We start from the raw sequence: 22,316 nt of genomic DNA, 5'->3' as shown, positions 1-22,316 counted from the left end.
GGTTCCATTGCCTAGTAGGCACAAGGTCCGCCATAGGTCCTGATAACTAATTCCATTCATGACGGCATGAACACAAATATGGTGCGAATAGCATCCTGTGATATAGCCATCCATGCAGCATTCATCAGGTTCCAAAGTTCATCTGTGGTGGTTGGCATCGGGTCACATTGATGCACCCTTCGTTTGCTCATATCCCACACATTTTCAACTGGCAACAATTCATGTGATCCGATGGGCCAGGGCAAAATGCTGACATCCTGTTACACCAAGAAGGCATGTGTTGGTGCAGCAACTAGTGGTCATGCATTGTTTTGCTAAAAAATGGTGTCTGAGGTGGTGTGTTGTGCAGAAAGGATATGGTTACAGGTCTCAGGATGTCATTCACATAGGTCGCAGTGCTCTGGACAAACACCAACTGTGATGTGTTGTTGTACCCAATAGCACTCCGCACCATAAGGCATCGAGTTGGCATTGTATGTCTTGTGTGAATGTGGTCACTGTTGACACTGCTCTCCCTGTCTGTGGCGAACCAAAATGTGGCCATCATTTTGAAACAAACAGAAACTGGATTCATCCATTCCATACACCACTGCTGTCTAACATGTTAGTACACATTCGTCAAAGGGAGGCAAAGGAAATGGGCCATGTGCACTTAACCCATGCCATAATAAATGACGACTATTGTGACACCTGGTAGTGTTTAATGTGTTACATTTTTCCACTGTTGTACCAGAGCCAAGGAGGACACAGATCCCAATGCCACTTACATGAGATGTCAATCTTCTCAATGCATTACATAGCCTAATAGTCGATACAGCGTAATTGTAATTCTAGCAACATTTACATGTTCTGTTAAATTAAAATAGTCCCCCCTCCCCCTTTTTGATTACACTATTGTGTTCAGTAACTAAGTGGGAGTCACTGGGTTGAGCATGCACAATATTCTAACTAACCTGCAGTTTCCACCCAATTTTATATACCTGGAGTTACATACACTTCAAATACAACACTAGTAATGTTTATAGAGCGCTAATTACACTTTTTGATTTACATGTTGCATCAAAGCTGAAAAGAAAAATCAGTCCTTGACAATTGTACACATGATCTAGACAGTTATTTAAAAAAAATAAAAACTACAATTTTCAACCAACTAAACTGAAGGTGTTACTAACATTTTTCTACAGCTTACGATGTTTGATAATGTGTGGCAACATTACATCGTTATACACAAATTACTATCACTCCGTTACAAATATTCAAATTAAAACATGGAAGCAATAGCAGTGCTTGGTACTCTGTGTTTCACATTTTTGGCAACAGTACGTAATGTAACTATTGCCCAAAGACAAAGTCGTAATGAATTGTACACTACGACGTGAAACCACTTCTACGCATCGAAATATCAAGTTCTCAGTAAATGACGCTTCACTCAACGTATCAGAAAAACAATATACGAACATATTACTTCAAAATAACCGTGACTTTTCTTGGATTTTTTATCTACTTGTTCTACGGAGATAAATTATTACGGGCAATACAAGAAAACGATTTGCATTACCATATTTTTTTTTATTTTTCGGCATAGCATTTCACATATAAAAACTTAATCAACGAAAAGAATTTTAAATATCGCTATGCACGACAGATGAATTAGTTTTAATTACCAAAAAAATATGAATATTAAATATCGTTTTGAGATCACGTAACAGCATTTGCAAAACTTGTGTATGAACTCCTTCCACAACCAGCGAGTCTCGCAAAGAAGAAACAACAATGACCCAAAAAACTGACATGATAAATTATATACTATGCAATCAGAAATTAAGATGTACACTAGAGTAAAGAGTTCTAACCACCAGCGCGGATGCCGCGATGTTTTTGTTTCGTGTTTACGGGGATACGCGCTGCGTCGTAGTGGCAGTGAATAGGGAAGAGGTCTCATGTTGTCACGTGTAGATGGCACTACGATACAAATTTTGTCCATCTCATGACATACGTAACTATGACTCTGTTTGCAGCAAAACCTATTTGTTTGCACATTAACATAACGACCGTATTTATTTATTTAGTCTCTGTACTACAAGAGTCATCACGGAGAAAAGATAGCGATTTTTGAAGCCATATTGTGAAAGTTCTCATACACAGTCGTGACTGCGTTACGGCATAAGTTCTCCCAGAACATACACTCCGGTACCTTTGCGCAGTGGCAATATCGTAACCAATGAGGTTTATCCGAGGTGCGATTATTGCTAGTTGAAAACTTTTACCAATACCCCGCCTAGTGGACGTGAAATACCGTCCGCTACGGCAATTTTTGCAAACTCCTACGGGAGTCATAATTAAATTCAAACATAAAAGGGTAGGAATATCCTAACACACCATTTCTACTTCCATCATCAATAACATAGACCCAGCTTAGTGGCTTTGCGTTCCTCTTGTATAGGTAACGGAACTGTAAAGATTTTCGTGGCAGCTGCAATTACCTCGTGTTGCCAGTTATAGGTCGATACACATATTACAAAGTAATTTTCCCTGTCTTCTGATTGATTCTAACAGCCGTAGAGCAATTTCCAATGGGGTTCCAGGCTGTCACGAGTGCAGATGGGCGTCACACTGAGCAACTTTTGTAACCTTGTACGCAATTAACAAATCTTACCGTCTCATGTGGAAATTGAAAGTTTCTTTCAAAGGTTTATTCGTTGTTTCTTTTTCGCATGTCCTTACAAAAGTTTCATTGTCCTACGATCACTCCTTTTTCATTGGGATTTTTCTTGGATGCCATTCCCAGCTATTTGTATTCTATCCGAATAAACAACGATATTTTGTGAGACGAAAAGCCACTTTTCAAAGAACCCTATCTAAATAAAAAAAAATAACCAAAACTTCTTATGACTAAAAACGTACTATGGGTTCCATACAAACTTCATTACATATAAAGACAGTATTTCTATGCTGGGAATCGAGAATCTCCATTTTTGCCGGTTTTCGGCACTGATACTGTCAAGATATGGGTCCCAGGGATTCCAAGATTTTCAAGAATGGTATGGTTTTATTGCGTGATATAATTACAGATTCACTATATTCGGATTTTTTTCCTATACTTGCACTATGAAACCTTGCTTCTTGCCAAACTTCATTATTGTAGGTCAACGTGGAGTACTCTATTGGTTTTGACGAACGAGTTTGCGAATATCAAAATATGTGACGTAAATGGCCATATATTTTGATTGAGAAGCTTTAATCTTTTACCCACCAAGGAACCGTAAGATAACAAATGACCAAAACTTTTTTTTGGGATGTATTTATAAAATTAAAGTTTTCGATTTATTCCCTTTAGCTGTACTGCGAAACTTTGTTTCTTGCCAAATTTCGAGATAAGAAATATCCCATTGGTTTTGAAGCTTTAATCTTTTACCCACCAAGGAACCGTAAGATAACAAATGACCAAAACTTTTTTTTGGGATGTATTTATAAAATTAAAGTTTTCGATTTATTCCCTTTAGCTGTACTGCGAAACTTTGTTTCTTGCCAAATTTCGAGATTCTAGGCAAACAAGAAGTATCCCATTGGTTTTGATGAGTAAGTTTGAGAGTCTCAAAATATGTGTCATATATGGCCGTATCTTTCGACTGCACTGACTTACACAAGCTTTAACTTTTTTATCCTGGCAGGGGACTGTAGGCCTTAGTATGTGACCTACATCTCAACTTCATAAATCTATCCGTTCCTGAGAAGTACAGTTTTTAACAGTTGGACAGACAACGAAGTGATCCTGTATGGGTTCCGTTTTTACCGATTGTGGTGCGGAACCCTAAAAATATCTAGTGCAAAGAAGCACGGGTCACCCAAAACAACACTAAACTTGCATGTACCTTTTCTGCAATAACTTCGTGGAAAGAAAATCTACCGAGCATCATGTGGAAACAGACAACGAAATGTGACACTATAGCGTATTCCCTGGAAGTGAGTAGTATCACGGACTGTGTTTCGAATAAATAAGATTACGACTTGGCACACCTCGTAAGGTGAGTGCCCTGCCTAGGAGTCTACTTTCAGTGTAGTTGAAAACAGATGAAACCATCGAATTGGCACTACGTAAGCGACATACGATTAATGAGAATGCCGCGCAGGATTAACCTGAGTGGTCTTGGGCGCTGCTGTCATGGACTGTGCGGCTAGTCCCGGCGGAGGTTCGAGTCCTCTCATGTGTGTGTGTGTTTGTCCTTAGGACACTTTAGGTTAAGTAGTGTGTAAGCTTAGGGACTGATGACCTTAGCAGTTAAGTCCCATAAGATTTCACATACATTTGAACATTGGTTCAAAATTTGAAACATAGGCATTTTTTAATAAATACAACTAACGGTTGATGTTATCCCTGGACATTAATTTTGAATCACCACATAAGCGCGGTAATTGGTAAATGACAACATTTATAATTTATTTACGTTTATAACCTGAGGTTATACAATAACAGAGTGTAATAAATTTGACTTTATTATATTAGACCGGGTCTGGGCGAGCGCAGTCACGACACCCGACTCCAACCGATGTGCAGCGGAATCAGCTTATAAATTTATAAAACCTCACCAGTGGCGGAAGCGACGAGAAAAAACCGCGAGAGCTCAGCAAAGAAACGAGGGATGTAAGAGCAGTGTGTGAAGAGCGACTATGTAACGCTGCGACACGCATCAAGTCAATTACACGCAATACGCCACCGTTTATGATTTACAATGCATTACACACACTGATGTTTCAGTCGTAATTGAAGCCTGTTGTACACCTACAACGTGTAAGATCCACCCTTGCTTCTCGTGAAATATAATTTACGATTCGCCTCCCCCCTCCCCAGAAAGGTAATTAAATGAAGGGCAGATCTTCTAAAAATTATTTGGATTGCGAAGTAAAGGCAGGTTCAGGGAACACAACTTCAAATAGTTTTACTACCATCTGTAAAACAACAATAAATGTGTCATATACTTCGTTTTATTGTGTTCGAAGACTTGCAAAATAATGTTTGTGTATGCTACGTTTAATGTTATACTATTAATATTATCAGTCTTAATATCAGCTAGTTTAATATAGTGACCATTTCAGTGCGCATGTCTCCAATGGCGCAATCTAATTCTCTTCAAGAAACACTGGGAACACGTCGGTCTCTATAAGCTCTTTGGTGTGTACATGAAAAGTAATTACGCTAAAGTATACGCCGTTCTGTTAACCATGAGACGTCACTTTTACCGACAGATGAAGGATTGCATTCGTCGATCACTTAAGTGCCTATTCTCATCGCACAGTGAAGAGAAATCGCAAGAAGTGACGCGATTACAACATACACCTTTATTCATCAGCCAATGCAAGCTCCGGCTTCCAAGAAAATGCTCCGATATGCATATAGTACGCCGCGAAATTATTGCCAGGACGCAAGGTATTAAGCAACGTTAACGAAATCGCTTTTTCTAATAATATTTATTCTAAAAAATGTGATTGCTCAAAGCAAAAGTTTTAAATACTAGGATTTATACGTTTTGATTTTCAATTACTGTTCATGTTACATGATTAATAAGGAGAGGAGAAAAATTAGGATTTAACGTCCCGTCGACAAACAGATTACAGACGATGCAAAAGCTCGGAATTCGGCCGTTTCTTTTCAAATGAGCCATCCCGACACTATCTGGAGCCGTTTGGAAATAACTAAAAAAGTATATCTGGATGGTCGGGCGCAGATGTGGACCGTCTCCCTCCCGATTTATGTATTTTTTTAATAAGATCTGCAATGTTTATTTCTTTCGCCAACAGTTTCATTGTATTTCGCAATGTGACAAAAAGTAGTTTTGTCGCGTACTTCGGCGACAGCAAAAAATAAATAGAGAAACGTCAGACTGTACTTGGAAACATGGAGCAAACATTCGAAGAGACACTCTTACAGACTGCTCTACCGACACTGCGCAATGCTGGCTTATGAAATGCAGAAACTTTGACATTTTCTCGATAATTATTGGGTGTTGGCATTTGAGCCAAAACAGTTGTCTCCATATTTTCACCCTTCTTTCATTCTACGAATTGTAGACTGTGTCAGAAAGCGACCTATAGTGCGTTCCCTTGTATCTGCTTTCCTACTAATTTATACGCACAGCGTAATCTCTCAGCACTGCTCTTAGTTAACATTGTGGGTTTATCACCGATTAGCGCAATGGTCGTAACTGGTTATCAGTGCACTGTACTCCATTCGCCTGTTAATATGTAACTTTATTTGTTGCTCTCCTTGGGTTATATGCGGGTGATAAGAGGAATTAACAAAATAGTACAAGAGTGGCTAGGAAAGTGCGAGTGTAGGTTGAGAGGTCTGTGTGTGAAAGGGTGAGAAGCTAATGATCACGCCAGTGCTGGGGAGACATGATTCTTGCAACGACTGTGTCTAACGTTTCGAATATATACATGCGAAGTACAATTATTTTGGTATCACGCCGTAAGTAGTAACAATGAGTTGTTGCATGGCGAACGCGCAAGAATTATTATTATTATTATTTATTTATGTGCATTTGAAGAGTTCGACAGCTGAACAGATGAAAACAAACTGGAATACATTCATGTGGTTTCTGGTATTGCACTGAAGACTATTTATTTTCGAACTGATGTATTAAAACATGCGCACACACAATGAGAAGTTAGGCACGCCCCAGACTGCGGGAAGTTCAATGAATGATCATGGAAGATCAGAGTGAGCGAGGACGCTGACATCACAGGCAGTTCAGCTGGGCGAATGCACTGCATTCTTTTCGGGAAGAAAACTGAACGGGGGAAATTCCTATAGGTCACGAATACTGACTGGCTTTTGCCGAAAAGGAATGCGCCAGAACATTTCGAAGAAATGTTTATACACACAACTCTTGACTTTATACGCAATTTTGTGACACAAACATTTACCTATCGTTACATTTCTTACTCTTAGCAAAAAAACACAACGTCCAAATCAGAGTACACCAGAAGAAAACTAAGGCAGTTGCATCAGATGGAAACGTGTTACATGCTGTTTTTTTGGGGATTCCTAGAGTGTATTTGCCGTAAGATTCCTCGGACAAATGTACACTTGACTATGCCCTATTGTGTTCCATTATAAGACAAATTCAAACAGAAGTTGAGCAAAGAACGACCAGGGCTGGCATGATAGGTAAGTGCCATATAACCAACACACACTGGAGCTGGATGAAGTGGCAAGTGTCATGGCTCTTTAATGTCGCCTTCAAACTGACAATGTGTTATATTTCCCTCATACCCAACAGTATCCTATTAGGACCAGAAATCTCGGGACGTAAGGAATGCTGGCTCAAGAACATTTAATTAAATAATTTTTAGGAATATGTGTCATCACAACCCAAGTTTATAAATTTAAAGAAACGCGAAGAAATATATACTTCGATGGGGAGAGCTGAAAATGTGTGACCAAACCGGGACTCGAACCCAGCATCTCCTGCTTACATGACAGACGCCCTATCCATCTGAGCCACCGAAGACACAGATGAATAGCGCGACTGCAGGGACTTACACGCTTCTCGTGAGACCCCCATGAATGTGGGTCGCACGCTTCCCGTGAGGCCCCCATGAATGTGGGCCGAGCTATTCGTCCTCGGTGGCTCAGATGAATAGAGCGTCTGCCATGTAAGCAATAGATCCCGGGTTCGAGTACAGGTCGGGCCACACATTTTCAGCTGTCGCCATCGAGGTATGTCAACAACACCTGTCAGCAGCTGAGGGTTTCAATTAATTATCATTTATTCTAGAGAAGCCGCACGGTCGTCAATTGTATCTGTTCCTTCGAGAACAGTTATTATCTTCATATGGATATGTACTACCACAAAATTATTTTCGATTATAATTAGACCGGGTCTGCGCCAACGCAATCCCAACTACCAAAAATTATGCACCCGAGTTACCCACATTAGGGGTAATCGCAGGGGTCAGCCCAACCGAAGTGCAATGGAAAACCCTCGTCCTGGGGGAACCGCCTTCATGATCACGGTATCCCCTGTGCCAGGTAAGTACACCGGTAGAAACCCCATACTTTATCTCAGACAGTAGACATTATACGAATCAAGTGCGTATCTAAGTTAACATTACATGTGATCTACCCCACGACACACACAACATGAAACAAGAGAGAACTGCATTCACATTAATAAGAAACTACTCTATGGTGTTCCAAACGGACAGTCGGCTCCATAGCACAAAAATAGAAATGTGAGACCGCCAAGTTGAGTCGAATTGGACCACCAGCCTGCACATGTGCTGTAAGATCCTCCCCCCGTCCCCCTTCCATTTCTTTTCTACAACGAATGAAACACGTGTTTCGATCTCTCTCTCTCTCTCTCTCTCTCTCGTAAGCTCTAGGGCCTAGAGCTCGTTTCCCTCGACGCACGAAATACGTATTTCGATTTCTCTCTCTCGTTAGCTCTACGTCCTGGCGTAGACTGTTCAGTTTCTAAATTTTCTGAAATGTTCTAAGTTGGCCCTATAATGCAAATGTCGCATATGTACAACCTGTACAACTCTGCGCAATAGCATATGCAGCACACTGTGCCGTTGTTCCGCGGGAAAAGGACACATGCAGCAGGTATAAAATGTACGAAAAATTAGTCTGAGTATCATTTCATTTGCAAAACTACTACGTTATGTTCAGACAACTGTAAATTCTACCACACCATCACGACGAATCTCGAAGGTACGATAACATAGAACACAAATCTTGAAAATACCCCCCCCCCCCCTCCTAAATTTTTCGTAAAGTCTGGTAAGTAAGTAGGAAACGTTCAGAGCTGGCTTTGTGCCACACGAAACTTCAGCTGTGAAGATGGGCAAAAATAATTTATCCTTATCTTTATATCCAGTACATCTTCACCGAACCTTCTTCTGAAGTACTATTCCATTAATTATCGGACGATGTTACTTTGTTAACTACAGAATTTCACTGATACGCATTTTATGCAAAACTTGCAAATGAAAACATTATCGTATAGTGTTGCTTAAGGCTTTGCTGATAGGTTACTTGCAGAAATAGTTCTGTGGTAAAACGCCCCACACTATTTCATCGGCGTAGCTTCAGGTGCGATGAACACACTGCTGAGCTCTGAAAACGGAATGTCATCTTTGGCAGAATAAATGCAAGCAAATGAGTTAATTTGAACACAAATATTATTTGAATGCCAGAAGCAGTAGAATATATCATAACATATATCAGGAACGAAGTTAATTTTTTATGTGGTATCACAACCGAAATTTGAATTTAAACAACCACAAAAAACTATTACCCCCCACAAATTGAGATTCAATTATGATTAGACCGGGTCTGCGCGAACGCAGTCCCGACTACCAAAAATTATGCACCCGAGTTACCCACATTAGGGGTAATCGCAGGGGTCAGCCCAACCGAAGTGCAATGGAAGAGCCTCGTCCTGGAGGAACCGCCTTCATGATCACGGTATCCCCTGTGCCAGGTAAGTATGCCTTGGACCGGAAAAACTCGCTACTTTATCTCGTACTGTGAGCATCATACGAAGCGAGCGCTTATCATTGTTCACATTTCCTGTGATCTGTCCCACCATACACACTACCTGTAGCGGAAGAGAACGAAATTGGCCATCCCATGATATTGATCTATTGCATACTCGAACATGCAGTCTGCCCACATTTGACAGGTACAGTATTCTGGGAGTGCCAACTTCAGTCTAATTGCACCAACGAACTCAGAGTGCCGGCGGTAGATGTCACTCAAATAGTGGATCTTCCGCATGCGCTGTCTGTCCTCTTTCCAGACCACATCAAGCAGTAAACACGAGGTTGAATCACAATACGTGTTGTGGCCGCATAACCCGTCGCTTTGCTGATTAATTATAACAAATCCACATGAAGAGCATGAATTAACAGCAAATGGAGTAGGTGTTTTATGATGTCATAAACACGAGAAGCAAGACCACAATATTTTGCAAATGTCAATCTGTAGAATGCATGTGACATATAAAGCTACCAGCATATACAACTAATAGTTTCGTGTGAGGTATGTGAACAAATGTGGATCCGTATTATTTCGATATTTAGCATCCTTTATGCATGGCGTAAGTGAATGACATGTAAGTTCATGCCTCAGCTCGGTGACATTTCTCTTAACCGTGTATCTTATGTGAACTAATGTTAAAACAATCGCTCCGTTGCAAATGTAAATAATTTAGAATCAAAAATTCCTGTAACCAACATAAGAGGTTAACATGTCATAGTTTTTCAGAAAGAAAAAGACATAAAATCCCACCGAAAAAAGTACGTAACGTACTGAAACGTGTTTCCGGAAAAACAAAACTATAAAACGGTAAAGGCGGAATTCCTCCCTCCTTTAAGTTGTTAATTAGAACATACGTTGTCTGTGGGGCAGATATCGCGAAGGTTTGATTGTCACATCTTTTAGCCACTGCCTTTCGTTAACGGGTTTATTTCTACGAGAGAATTTTGAGTAGTAGCCCTACACTACACAATGCGAGAAAGAGGGAAAACAAACAGTGATCCAAGGACGTGTGAAATCGTAAATTTTTCTCAGCCGCACACACTGATTCTGACGACAAGATCACTCTAAATGAACCTTCATTTTTGATGAGCTACAACATTTTACGACCTTTTGTACAGCTCTTGCAGACGACACTGTTCTCGATTTATTTAGTTACAACAGAAAATTAAGGAAATTGTTTGGGGAGATCACAACACAAGCTAAGACTCATAATTTAACTAGCAACTGGTTTAATTTTCTCTTAACGTATAAGCTCTATGCAGTTTGCCTGCATACCGACGGATTGATTTTATTTGTTTCAGGTATAGATTAATAGCGTTAAAAGTGCAATTACTTCGTGTAAACCTGCTGGTAGTAATCGTCAAAGTGGTTTACATATTTGTAATGAAATATAGCATTGAATTATGGCCCTCAGGACGGAAATAAGAGAAGAAATGAAACTTAAGCAACTCGTTTTGGGTCAACAGAAGTGTCCGGTCCCACCCGTCTTCTTTGACCCATGTTGTAATAGCAAAACAATTTGAAATATTAGTTTACAGTTCCTCTGTCGGCTTGTGTGCTTCATAAACTTGAGCTTCTACTGTGTCAGCATTTTACTGTTCAGAATTAAATGGCGAAACTGGAGTAGTGTATTCTAAATTGGTAATGTCTATTTACAAAGATAATCGCTTCAGAAATTTCCACATACTGAAAAGTTAAAATAACTTATTGCCGATTTATTTCTATATAAACATTCAAAAGGTGTAAAAGGTTATTGTTGTTTTGTTTGTTTACTAAAGCTATTTTTGCTGCTGTACTAAACTCGTTTTCTGCTGGTGTTTTTGTGATATTTGGTCCCATATTTCTAGCAACCTGCTCATGATAGAGTTGTGCTTCACATTAGATCCAACATACAACACTTTCCTTGCTTAAAAAAAAAAAATAAAAAAAAAAAAAAATAAAAACAACTGTGAAGCTGAACGTTTGAAATACAACTTCTCAGAGTTAGACAGTCTACAGAAGAGGCGGTGGAAACAAAAAGGGCACATGGGCACACCTGTATACTCATTGGTTTATGTCACCCACCATACTTTCATCTCTAATCCCAGCAATTTCTGTTTCAATCAATTAACTCTTTGACATTAGGACAGCAGTCTGCTGAAATCAGTGCACGTTGATTACTGCTGCATAACATTGTTATGTAATCTACAGTAACTTTTAATTTAAAATTTAATACTTTACTATATACATGCAAACAATAAGTTAGTGCTTCAAATAATGCAATACAAGCTAAAATATTGGAATGCATGCAGGGCTGTTGGCAAAAGGCTTGTTACGGTACATGCGGGAGCATTTAAATGAAAATTACCAAGAAGAGTTATTCAGTAATTTTTGGTTAAATGAGCCTAAAAAATTCAAGATACAATGCAAACTAATTTATGATATTTAATGAATCAAAAACTATTGCTCTAAATGCTGCAAGGACTCATACCTGGCTTGTGGGTTATGTCTGCAAGGGACAGAAGTCGAAGTTTGTCAGAAATTTTTATTAACATCACTTAAGTTCAGTGTTATGAGAGTGCACAGTAGTCAGGAGAAAGTTGTTCTAAATAAATCTTTCGTGGAAAGAAGAGGTACTCATACTAACAGGTCATCTAAGTTCAGTCATAATGTTAGGGAACTGGTGATAAATCACATGCTGTGGATACCTCACAAAAAAGTAGTTACTGACAAATTAAATCTAGCTATTAGCATTTTCATTACCCAGATTTAAATGTTAAAACACTTTAAGACACAGGATTTTTAAGGGTCAGTTTGGGAAACCTCTTACCATACTGTGAAATATTGCAGAAACTTCTTCAAACTGGTTACATATCTTCCTCGATTAATACAATGTTTATTCAGTGATATTTCCGAAAAACGTGTGCAAGACCCTTCAGCTGTCATGTTAGTATTTACCAATGAAACTGAAGAACTTCTCCCACTTGGACTGTTTTGTGTATGAACAAGGATGCTTACAGACTATTGCTTTCTAGCATTCTGATTATTGTAGCAGATGGATGCATCTGTGTGCTCTAGCACTAGGCATACGTTAATATTGTGACATAGGTGTTAGTGTCCTTCTAATAAAGAAGTTGATTGTACAATGGTTTTATTAATTAATGACCAAAATGATAGACCACAACTTACAGGATTTTTTTCCAGTCCCAAAGTCTTAGCACCAGCAGAGAGCAGAGCATGACCGGATATTTCCTGTGAAGAAGAGAGCAACGACAAGGAGGTGACAGGTAAAACTTTAATTAGTTTTCACGGAAGTTCAACTGGCTTTGTGCAGACTAGGAATTCAGAGTCCCAAGCAACAAGGATCATGAGACTGGATGTAATGCAGGGGACCCAAGTACTGCCAGTTCTTATTTGTGGGCGGGGCAAATAAAAGTGGCTTAGAGAACAGACTTCCAGGGTATAAAGATAAACAGCATAGGAAAGGAGGTACCGGTACCTGTCTAGCAGATGTTGCAAGTGACCATCATTCATCTCTTGGCATTTTTGGACTAGTGCATCTCAAATTAGGTAGGCCTATGTTGTCTACCTTCCAGGCTGCTCTGTGTTATTTCTGAGACTTTTCAGTAGATATATCATTGGCTCTTCTCTTTGATACTTGCATATTTGTGCAGTATATATTTTTTTATAGCTGCTTCATTACAGGATCACCAGCTTTTTTCATTTTGTATCTGAGTATTTTCAGGTAAGGTGTGTAGTGTATTCTCTTTGCTTAATGTATAATCAGTTTTGACCCTTTCAGTTGCTTGTGGGTATTAGGTTTAAGTTAGTGAGAGGGTCAATAAACGTATCAAAGGCACTGTCAATGTTGCCATTGTCACAAAAATTTTCCCACTTAACTTTTGGTAACTTGGTCCCTAAATGTATGAAATATGTGTACAATTCTGAACTACTTGTTGTTTTATATTACAGTAAACACTTTCAATAGTCATCCATTAGGCTAGATGTTTTGATAAGATACTGTCTTGTTGGATGTTCATTAATAAAATGCGAACTTAGAGCTTGTAAACACTTCAAAAAACACACAACAGTTTGAGTTTTACAACTAACTGTTAGGCTCTTCACATTTAGTATTGGCAGTGAGCCCCACTCAACAGTTTTAGACCGAATGAGATGGTGCAGTGGTTAACACACTGGACTCGCACAAAGGGGGATGATGATTCAAATCGGCATCTGGGCATCTTGATTCAGATTTTCTGCAATTTCCCTAAATCACTCCGGACAAATGCCAGGATGTTTCCTCAGAAAGGGCATGGCTGATATCCCCTTTCTTGAATTAGTCAGGGCGTGTGTCCTATCTCTAATGACCTCACTGTCAACTGGATGTTAAACCCTCTTTCCACTTCATTCAATAGCTTTAGACGTCAGCTGTAACCTAGTCTTCTGGTTTTCATAGTGTCTAGCCACAGTTGGCCTACCACTGATCATCTCATTATTTGTGTTTTACTCATGTGTGCATTGGTTTCTCTGTTATACACTCTGAAACTGCCAAGGTGGAAACTGTGGGTGGATTTAACTGTTATAAAAACACATTGTTGTACCTGAGAGGGGTGATGTCACAGGCACGATTAGTTATGGCACTTGCAATTCGTCACACTTACATGCAATTCAGTAATTTTCAAAATACAGATATTCTTTTCCACATTGTGCACTTCACCCTAACCACGATTTGTGCAACATCTCAACATACAATATTCTGTTGATAACGCAAAAAGAGGCCCAAAAACTAGTCTCTATTATGACATAGTGTTACTGAAAGATTCTTAACGTTAATTAATCCTGTAAGAGTGTAGAACTGAGCAAGAGATAATAGTTGAGCGTTTTGCAGAGCATTTCTTATGGTATCTTGAAAGAACAAAATGTACATGAGAGAGCAGCTACTGTGTTAAATCCTGCTGCAAATATAACCACATGTTGCTCAATGTGCTAAGGACAACTGTGGCATAATCCCAGAAGTTGTCAAATTATTTGCAATAGCAGTATGTTATTTGACATACAGGGAAACACACTACTGAAACTTTTTACTAACTGATGCAGTTTTTTCTCATGACTTCAGATTTGTTGGCTTGGCACATTCTGGTGAAAGCATCACTGCGGCCTTCATTCCAAAGACAATATAGGGGAACAATGGAAATTGCTCTAGTCCTAGATTTTAGCCAATAAACCTACAAACCTGAGGCCACTGTTTTGTTTCTCTCTTCAGTAGCATGTGTGTTCCTGTCAGCACTTTTAGTAATATTATTTTAGTAACAATATTCGAATGCTGACTTAATCAAACCTGTATCACATGATAAATAACTATTGTTCTGAATGATTTGTAGAAACTTTATATATCAGTAAGCATTTCCAAGAGTGACTGCACAACACAATTTCAAATAATGTGTCCTTCAATGACATTATAAAATATTTACTCTGATGTTCCTTTAAGGCACTTATGGAGACCTCATTTGTGCGTGGATGTGGTGTCGCAAGCTTTTTTAGGTGAAAGAAGACGGCTACAAGTTGCTGACGATGGATAAAAGCTGATCGGATGGCAGACTCCAGGTAAATCAGATTATCAGTAGTGGAACGGCCTTTATGAAAACCATTCTGGGACAAAGCCTGAACACTTTGAGACTCAAGGAGCCAACACAGGTACTGGCTCACCATGCATTCAAGCAACTTCCAAGAGAACATTTGTGAGCCTAATTAAGCGATAACTGTCCATGTCTGGAATTTGCTTACCCGGTTTCAGTACTGGGACAATGACGTTTTCCTGCCGTTTCCACTGTAACACGCCCTCGGTCCACATGCAGTTAGAGATGGAAAGGATATGGCACAGACAGTCCAAGACAGTTAATTGGACATTTGGTTTAGGGCTAGGACACTGATGAATTCCCACTCTCTAATCTGGATAAAATGTGGTGTACAAACTGGCAACTAATCTGAGCCCACCTGAAACTAGTGTATGAAGATGGTATCTGTTATTTTGGACATGACCAAAAGAACAGATACCATCTTCGTATAGATAAGGCTTACCGGCCAGTGATCATCTCCACTGCGGATGCACTCACATTGCCCGAACTCTTATGAGAATAGGAAGATTGACTGCCATTCGTATAGTGGGCAGGGGCACTGCAAATGTGGTGTGTGGACAGTAAGTTGGGAATGTGGGTCTCACGAGGAGCATGGCAGAGATAAGTCTCTGCAGTTGCACTATCTTCTGTGTCCTTGGTGGCTCAGACGGAGGATACAGCATCAGCCATGTAAGCAGGAGATCCTGGGATCGAGTCCCGGTTGGGGCACACTTTTTCAGCTGTTGTCATTGATATTTATTAACGTCTGTAAGCAGCTAAAGGTCTGGATTTCATTGTAATTTCATGGAACTAATGTGTCTCAAATCAGGTAAGCCTATGTTGTCTGAAGTATCTTCACAATTATTGTCATATGTGCTTGAGGTAGCAGATTTTCTATTACTTTCATAGTTCACTAAGTTATTTTGTCCCTCATGTGAGAATGGAGTTACTTGTGTGGTTCTGTGTTTCCCTGCTATAGGGTTTACTACCTTCCAGGTTGCTCTGCATTAGCTGAGATTTTTCAGCAGATACATCATTAGCTCTGCTCTTTGATAATCGCATTTTTGTCCTATATATTTTTTTATTGCTCTATATTTCTGCATCATTACAGGATCACCAGCTTTTGTCATTGTGTATCTGAGTATTTTCAGATAAGATGCATAATATATTCTCTTTGCTTAATGTATAATCAGTTTTGACACTTTCAGTTGCCTGTGGGTTTTAGGTAAGTTACTGAGAGGATCAATAAACATATCAAAGGCACTGTCAATGTTGTCATAGTCACTAAAATTTTCCCACTTAACTTTTGATAACTTGGCCCTAAAATATATGTAATATGTAGTAGTAGTAGTAGTTTTATTCATCCGTAGATCTCTTTTTACAAGGATATAGGACATGTCAAAGTATTGACAAGCTTAGATCAATTTACAATAAGCTAATTCGTATACACATATATTTACAGACTTCTAGTTAGAGACAATCATTAGATTTTACTCCTGGTATACAATAATTTATTTACAAATAACTCATTAAATAATGTAATGCCACACTATTCACTCATATTTCACTATCAGTCACTGCACACACTATACACACATTGTTTCATAACACTTCACTCACTACACACACACACACACACACACACACACACACACACACAGGTGATCCTTGGGCCATTTTCTGTACTGCAAGTTCCCATTTGCTATCCTGAAAAACTGAGTCAGCATCCCTTCATAATGAGTGAGATGTTGAGCTCAGAAAGAGGAAGAGGTGTTAGTATTGTGCTATGCATAGCTTGAGGGGAGAGTGTCTCTAGAAAGGAAAAAAGAAGAAAAATAATAAAGTGAAGGTGTTATGTGGAATATTGGATGTTTTATAATCATCATTATTATTATTATTATTTGTTTGTATAACATTTTTTTATCAAACCCCTACTCTGCTTTATCTAAGTAATCCATTCAATGTATAAAATGTATTGCTGCCTTCTTAAATAAGTGTATTTTTGAAATTTCTTTAATCTCTTTTGGTAATTTATTGTACAGTTTTATTCCATGGTAGAAAATGCTGTTTTGAGTTTTATGTTTATTTTTTCTTGGTAAATGTAAGTTGAGTCTATCTCTTGTTGCATGGTCATGGACAGAGCTGTTTGTGCAGTAATTGCCAATGTTACTTTTGATGTGTACAACTGACTGGTAAATGTGTTCACATGGAGCAGTTAAAATTCCCAGTGTTTTGAACAGATCTTTACAATGAGCTCGACTACTATTTCTGGTTATTATTCTTATGGCTCTTTTCTGGAGTTTGAAAATTGTGTTCATATTTTGTGGATTTGTTCCCCAAAAAAGAATGCCATAGCTAAGAATTGAGTGTACATATGAATAATATGTAACTAAAAGACACTGCATGTTACACACAGATGATAGAATTCTAAGGGCATAACATGCTGATGACATTCTGTTTGCAAGTACCTTTGTGTGTTCGCACCACTTCAGCTGAGAGTCAATATTCATTCCTAGAAATTTTGAATTTGTTACACAGTCTATAGAGGTGCCATCTACATTTAATTTAACATTGTCATTTTTCCTCTTCAAACTGAAGTTCATGGCATTAGTTTTCTTTATGTTTAATGTCAATTTGTTGCTTATTGACCAATCGTAAACTTCCTTGAGAGTTTCATTTGCTTTCTCGGTAAGGAGTTCTCTTGTTCTCTCAGTGACTATAATATTGCTGTCATCAGCGAAGAGAATTTTCTCACCATGAGTAACACTACTGGGAAAGTCATTGATGTATATCAGGAATAGTATTGGTCCTAATATGCTACCTTGTGGAACCCCTATATTAATATGTTTTGGTTCTGATAAGTATTTTACTAAATGTTTAGATCTATTTGAAGTATGTGTTATCTCTACTCTTTGTACCCTATCTGTTAGGTATGATCGAAACCAGTCATTAGCTACCCCTCTTATTCCTAATGCTTCTAATTTATTTAATAGAATCTTGTGGTCGACATTCTGAACTACGTGTTTTACATTACAATAAACACTTTCAATAGTCATTCATTAGGCTAGATGTGTTGATAAGATACTTGTAAACACTTCAAAAAACACACAGCAGTTTGAGTTTTACAACTAACTGTTAGGCTCTTCACATTTAATATTGGCAGTCAGCCCCACTCAACAGTTTTAGACCAAATGAGATGGCACAGTGGTTAACACACTGGACTCACACTAAGAAGGATGATGAGTCAAATCAGCATCTGGGCATCTTGATTCAGATTTTCTGCAATTTCCCTAAATAACTCCAGACAAATTCCAGGATGTTTCCTCAGAAAGGGCATGGCTGATATCCCCTTTCTTGAATTAGTCAGGGCGTGTGTCCTATCTCTAATGACCTCACTGTCAACTGGACGTTAAACCATCAGCTCACTTCATTCAATAGCTTTTGAGTCATCTTTTACCCAGTCTTCTCATTTTCCTACAATCTAGTCACAGTTGGCGTACAACTGACCATCTTATTATTTGCATTTCACTCTTATGTGCATTGGTGTCTGTGCTATACACATTGGAAGTGCCTGGCTGGAACTGTGGGTGTATGTAACTGTTATAAAAAGACATTGTTGTAACTGAGAGGGGAAATGTCACAGACACAGTTGTGGCACTTGCAAATCTTCACATTTACATGCAATTGAGTAATTTTCAAAATACAGACATTGTTTTCCATCTTGTGCACTTTGCTCTAACCATGATTTTTGCATGAGTGTAGAACTGAGCAAGAGATGATAGTTGAGCATTTTGCAGAGCATTTCTTATGGTATCTTGCAAGAACAAAATGTCCATGAGAGAGCAGCTACTGTGTAAAATCCGGTTGCAAATATAACCAGACGTTGCTCAATGTGCTAAGGAAAACTGTGGCATAATCCCAAAAGTTGTCAAATTATTTGCAATAGCAGTATGTCACTTGACATACAGGCAAACACACTACTGAAACTTTTTAGTGATTCACGCAGTTTTTTCTCACGACTTCGATTTGTTGGCTGTGCCCAGTCTGATGAATGCATCACTACAGCCTTCATTCCAAAGACAGTGTAGGGGAAACTGTAGATGCTGTGGTACTGGAAATTGTACCAACTTTTCATGAACCAATGGAACCACAAATAATCTGTGAAGAATCTGGAGAATGGTTTCAATTATGGCACTCAGTCACCTCACTATGTTTGCCAGCCTATGTGGCATATAGGAAAAGAGTGCTGGCTAGCACTTCTCCTGTCCTAGATTTTAGCCAACGAACCTACAAAACTGAGGCCACTTTTTTGTTTCTCTCTTCTGTGGCATATAAATTCCTGTTAGCACTTTTAGTGTCATTATATTAGTCACAATATTGGAATGCTGACTTAATCAAACCTGTATCATATGCTAAATAACTATTGTTCTGAATGATTTGTAGAAACTTCATACATCAGTAAGCATTTCCAAGACAATTTCAAATGATCTGTGTCCTTCAATGACATTATAAAACATTTACCCAGATGTTGCTTTAAGGCACTTCTGCACTGATTCAGTAAATGTTACGATAAGAGCGATGTCTAGGTGGCACTCACAAATTCATGTTAATCATACCAGTGACAAAATGTTTAATGGCTGCTGTGATGTCACCTTTTAGTGTGCATATTCACAGTTTTGTTGTTAGCTGGCAAAGCCTATGAAAGTGGGAAAAGATTTATATATATGCTGGTCAGAAACATTTGATAAGCTTGCAAGCATGTTTCAGGGAAGGTTATGAAGGGAAACAGTTGTTAAGAAAAATAGTCTACTTGTTGTGCCATTTCCACATTATGTAGAGTTGAAGCTAGCCAATCAGGTCATTCAGTGCACAAATTCAAGCAGCCTATCAGAGACAGTATTGCCACAGTACTTAGTTTCCCCAAACTGAAGAAATATTGCTTTACTCACCTAGCTTAAATTTATTGTGTCCAATAAAGGCACATTTTAGCTGGTAATGAGAAACTGAACAAGTCATAACTTACAGATCCATCCTAATTAAATGATTTTATTTCAAATTCTGAAAGTAATTTGCAAAGCAGCCTGGGATTAAAAGAGATTAACTGCAATCAAGAAAATACAGTCCCAGACTAATAATCTCAATGAATAATTGGTCAGTTGTGCTACTCCCAGTACTGCTGATGATATGACACAACAACAGGACAATATTTAAGATGTCTTAGAAAATAATATAAAAAATGCAAGACACTAGACATTGATTTCAGTCCTACAAAGTGTGTTTTAACCCCCATGCAAAACAGTAAACCAAAAATGAAAATGAAACATTGAAATTAATGGGATTGATTACTGGTCAAAAAAACCGCTCTTGCAACACACACACACACACACACACACACACACACACACACACACACACACACACACACACACACACACAATCTGTATAGCAAACTTTCCTATGCTCTCTTTTATTATATAAATTATGAAACTGTGAGGAAACTGTTATAAAAGCTCTACTTTTCACTCTTATTTGCAGTAGGCAACACTGTAGGGGAAAATTACTCAGGCGCTAAGTGTATTTTTAGATGGTGAAAGATATCAATTGCACATTAGAATTAGCACCCATGGAGCCCTTTAGAAACCACTCAGATCTCTTAATGTAAAAACATCACCTAGTTTGCAACTATATTGTTTAATGTATGCTCGAGAAAATATGTAAATATTTAACACGAGATGTGATGTGCATGAATACAGTAGTAGAAACAGCTGCTGTCTGGATTTGATTGCACTGACATTCTCCCTGGTCCATAACAACTGCAAGTAAAATTATCTAAGCATATAAGATACTAAAAGGTATCAGATAGATCATATAATGTTAAGACAGAGATTTAGGAACCAGGTTTTAAATTGTAGAACATTTCCAGGGGGCAGATGTGGATTCTGAACACAATCTATTGGTTATGAACTGTAGATTAAAACTGAAGAAACTGCAAAAAGGTGGGAATTTAAGGAGATGGGACCTGGATAAACTGAAAGAACCAGAGGTTTTACAGAGTTTCAGGGAGAGCATAAGGGAACAATTGACAGGTATGGGGGAAAGAAATACAGTAGAAGAAGAATGGGTAGCTTTGAGGGATGAAGTAGTGATGGCAGCAGAGGATCAAGTAGGTAAAAAGATGAGGGCTAGTAGAAATCCTTGGCTAACAGAAGAAATATTGAATTTAATTGATGAAAGGAGAAAATATAAAAATGCAGTAAATGAAGCAGGCAAAAAGGAATACAAACGTCTCAAAAATGAGATCGACAGGAAGTGCAAAATGGCTAAGCAGGCATGGCGAGAGGACAAATATAAGGATGTAGAGGCTTATCTCACTAGGGGTAAGATAGATACTGCCTATTGGAAAATTACAGAGACCTTTGGAGAAAAGAGAACCACTTGTATGAATATCAAGAGCTCACATGGAAACCCAGTTCTAAGCAAAGAGGGGAAAGCAGAAAGGTGGAAGGAGTATATAGAGGGTCTATACAAGGGTGATGTACTTGAGGACAATATTATGGAAATGGAAGAGGACGTAGATGAAGATGAAATGGGATATACGATACTGCGTGAAGAGTTTCATAGAGCACTGAAAGACCTGAGTCGAAACAAGGTTCCGGGAGTAGACAACATTCCATTAGAACTACTGACGGCCTTGGGAGAGCCAGTCCTGACAAAACTCTACCATCTGGTGAGCAAGATGTACGAGACAGGCAAAATACCCTCAGACTTCAAGAAGAATATAATAATTCCAATCTCAAAGAAAGCAGGTACTGACAGATGTGAAAATTACTGAGCTATCAGTTTAATAAGTCACTGCTGCAAAATATTAATGCGAATTATTTACAGACGAATGGAAAAACGGGTAGAAGGCGACCTCGGGGAAGATCAGTTTGGATTCCGTAGAAATGTTGGAACACGTGAGGCAATACTGACCTTACGACTTATCTTAGAAGAAAGATTACGGAAAGGCAAACCTACGTTTCTAGCATTTGTAGACTTAGAGAAAGCTTTTGACAATGTTGACTGGAATATTCTCTTTCAAATTCTAAAGATGGCAGGGGTAAAATACAGGGAGCAAAAGGCTATTTACAATTTGTACAGAAACCAGATGGCAGTTATAGGAGTCGAGGGACATG

The 22,316-nt window shown here is 38.7% G+C and overlaps 1 long non-coding RNA gene and 3 other non-coding genes across 7 annotated transcripts in view; 1 reads left to right on the top strand and 3 right to left on the bottom strand.

The window, feature by feature from the left end:
- Positions 1–22,316, bottom strand: part of LOC126291964 (uncharacterized) — a 111,861-nt gene that overhangs the window by 8,343 nt on the left and 81,202 nt on the right. The window contains exon 1 of one of the 4 annotated variants that reach the window (XR_007551961.1): positions 1,854–1,942. The exons of 1 other annotated variant lie outside the window; for it this stretch is intronic. This is a non-coding gene — a long non-coding RNA (uncharacterized LOC126291964). Of the gene's footprint in view, positions 1–1,172; positions 1,943–22,316 lie in introns of those variants that run through there. 2 more of the 4 variants (XR_007551960.1, XR_007551959.1) reach the window with 2 other exon arrangements.
- LOC126292375 (U4 spliceosomal RNA) lies at positions 2,193–2,333 on the top strand. The gene has a single exon (XR_007552112.1). It is a non-coding gene; the product is annotated as a U4 spliceosomal RNA (small nuclear RNA).
- On the bottom strand, positions 7,878–8,040 carry LOC126292370 (U1 spliceosomal RNA). Its single transcript, XR_007552106.1, has one exon. It is a non-coding gene; the product is annotated as a U1 spliceosomal RNA (small nuclear RNA).
- LOC126292367 (U1 spliceosomal RNA) lies at positions 9,334–9,496 on the bottom strand. Its single transcript, XR_007552103.1, has one exon. It is a non-coding gene; the product is annotated as a U1 spliceosomal RNA (small nuclear RNA).

This window comes from Schistocerca gregaria, chromosome 9, assembly GCF_023897955.1.
Source record: "Schistocerca gregaria isolate iqSchGreg1 chromosome 9, iqSchGreg1.2, whole genome shotgun sequence".
Taxonomy (NCBI): Eukaryota; Metazoa; Arthropoda; class Insecta; order Orthoptera; family Acrididae; genus Schistocerca; species Schistocerca gregaria.
This window is presented reverse-complemented; position numbering and strand designations above follow the sequence as displayed.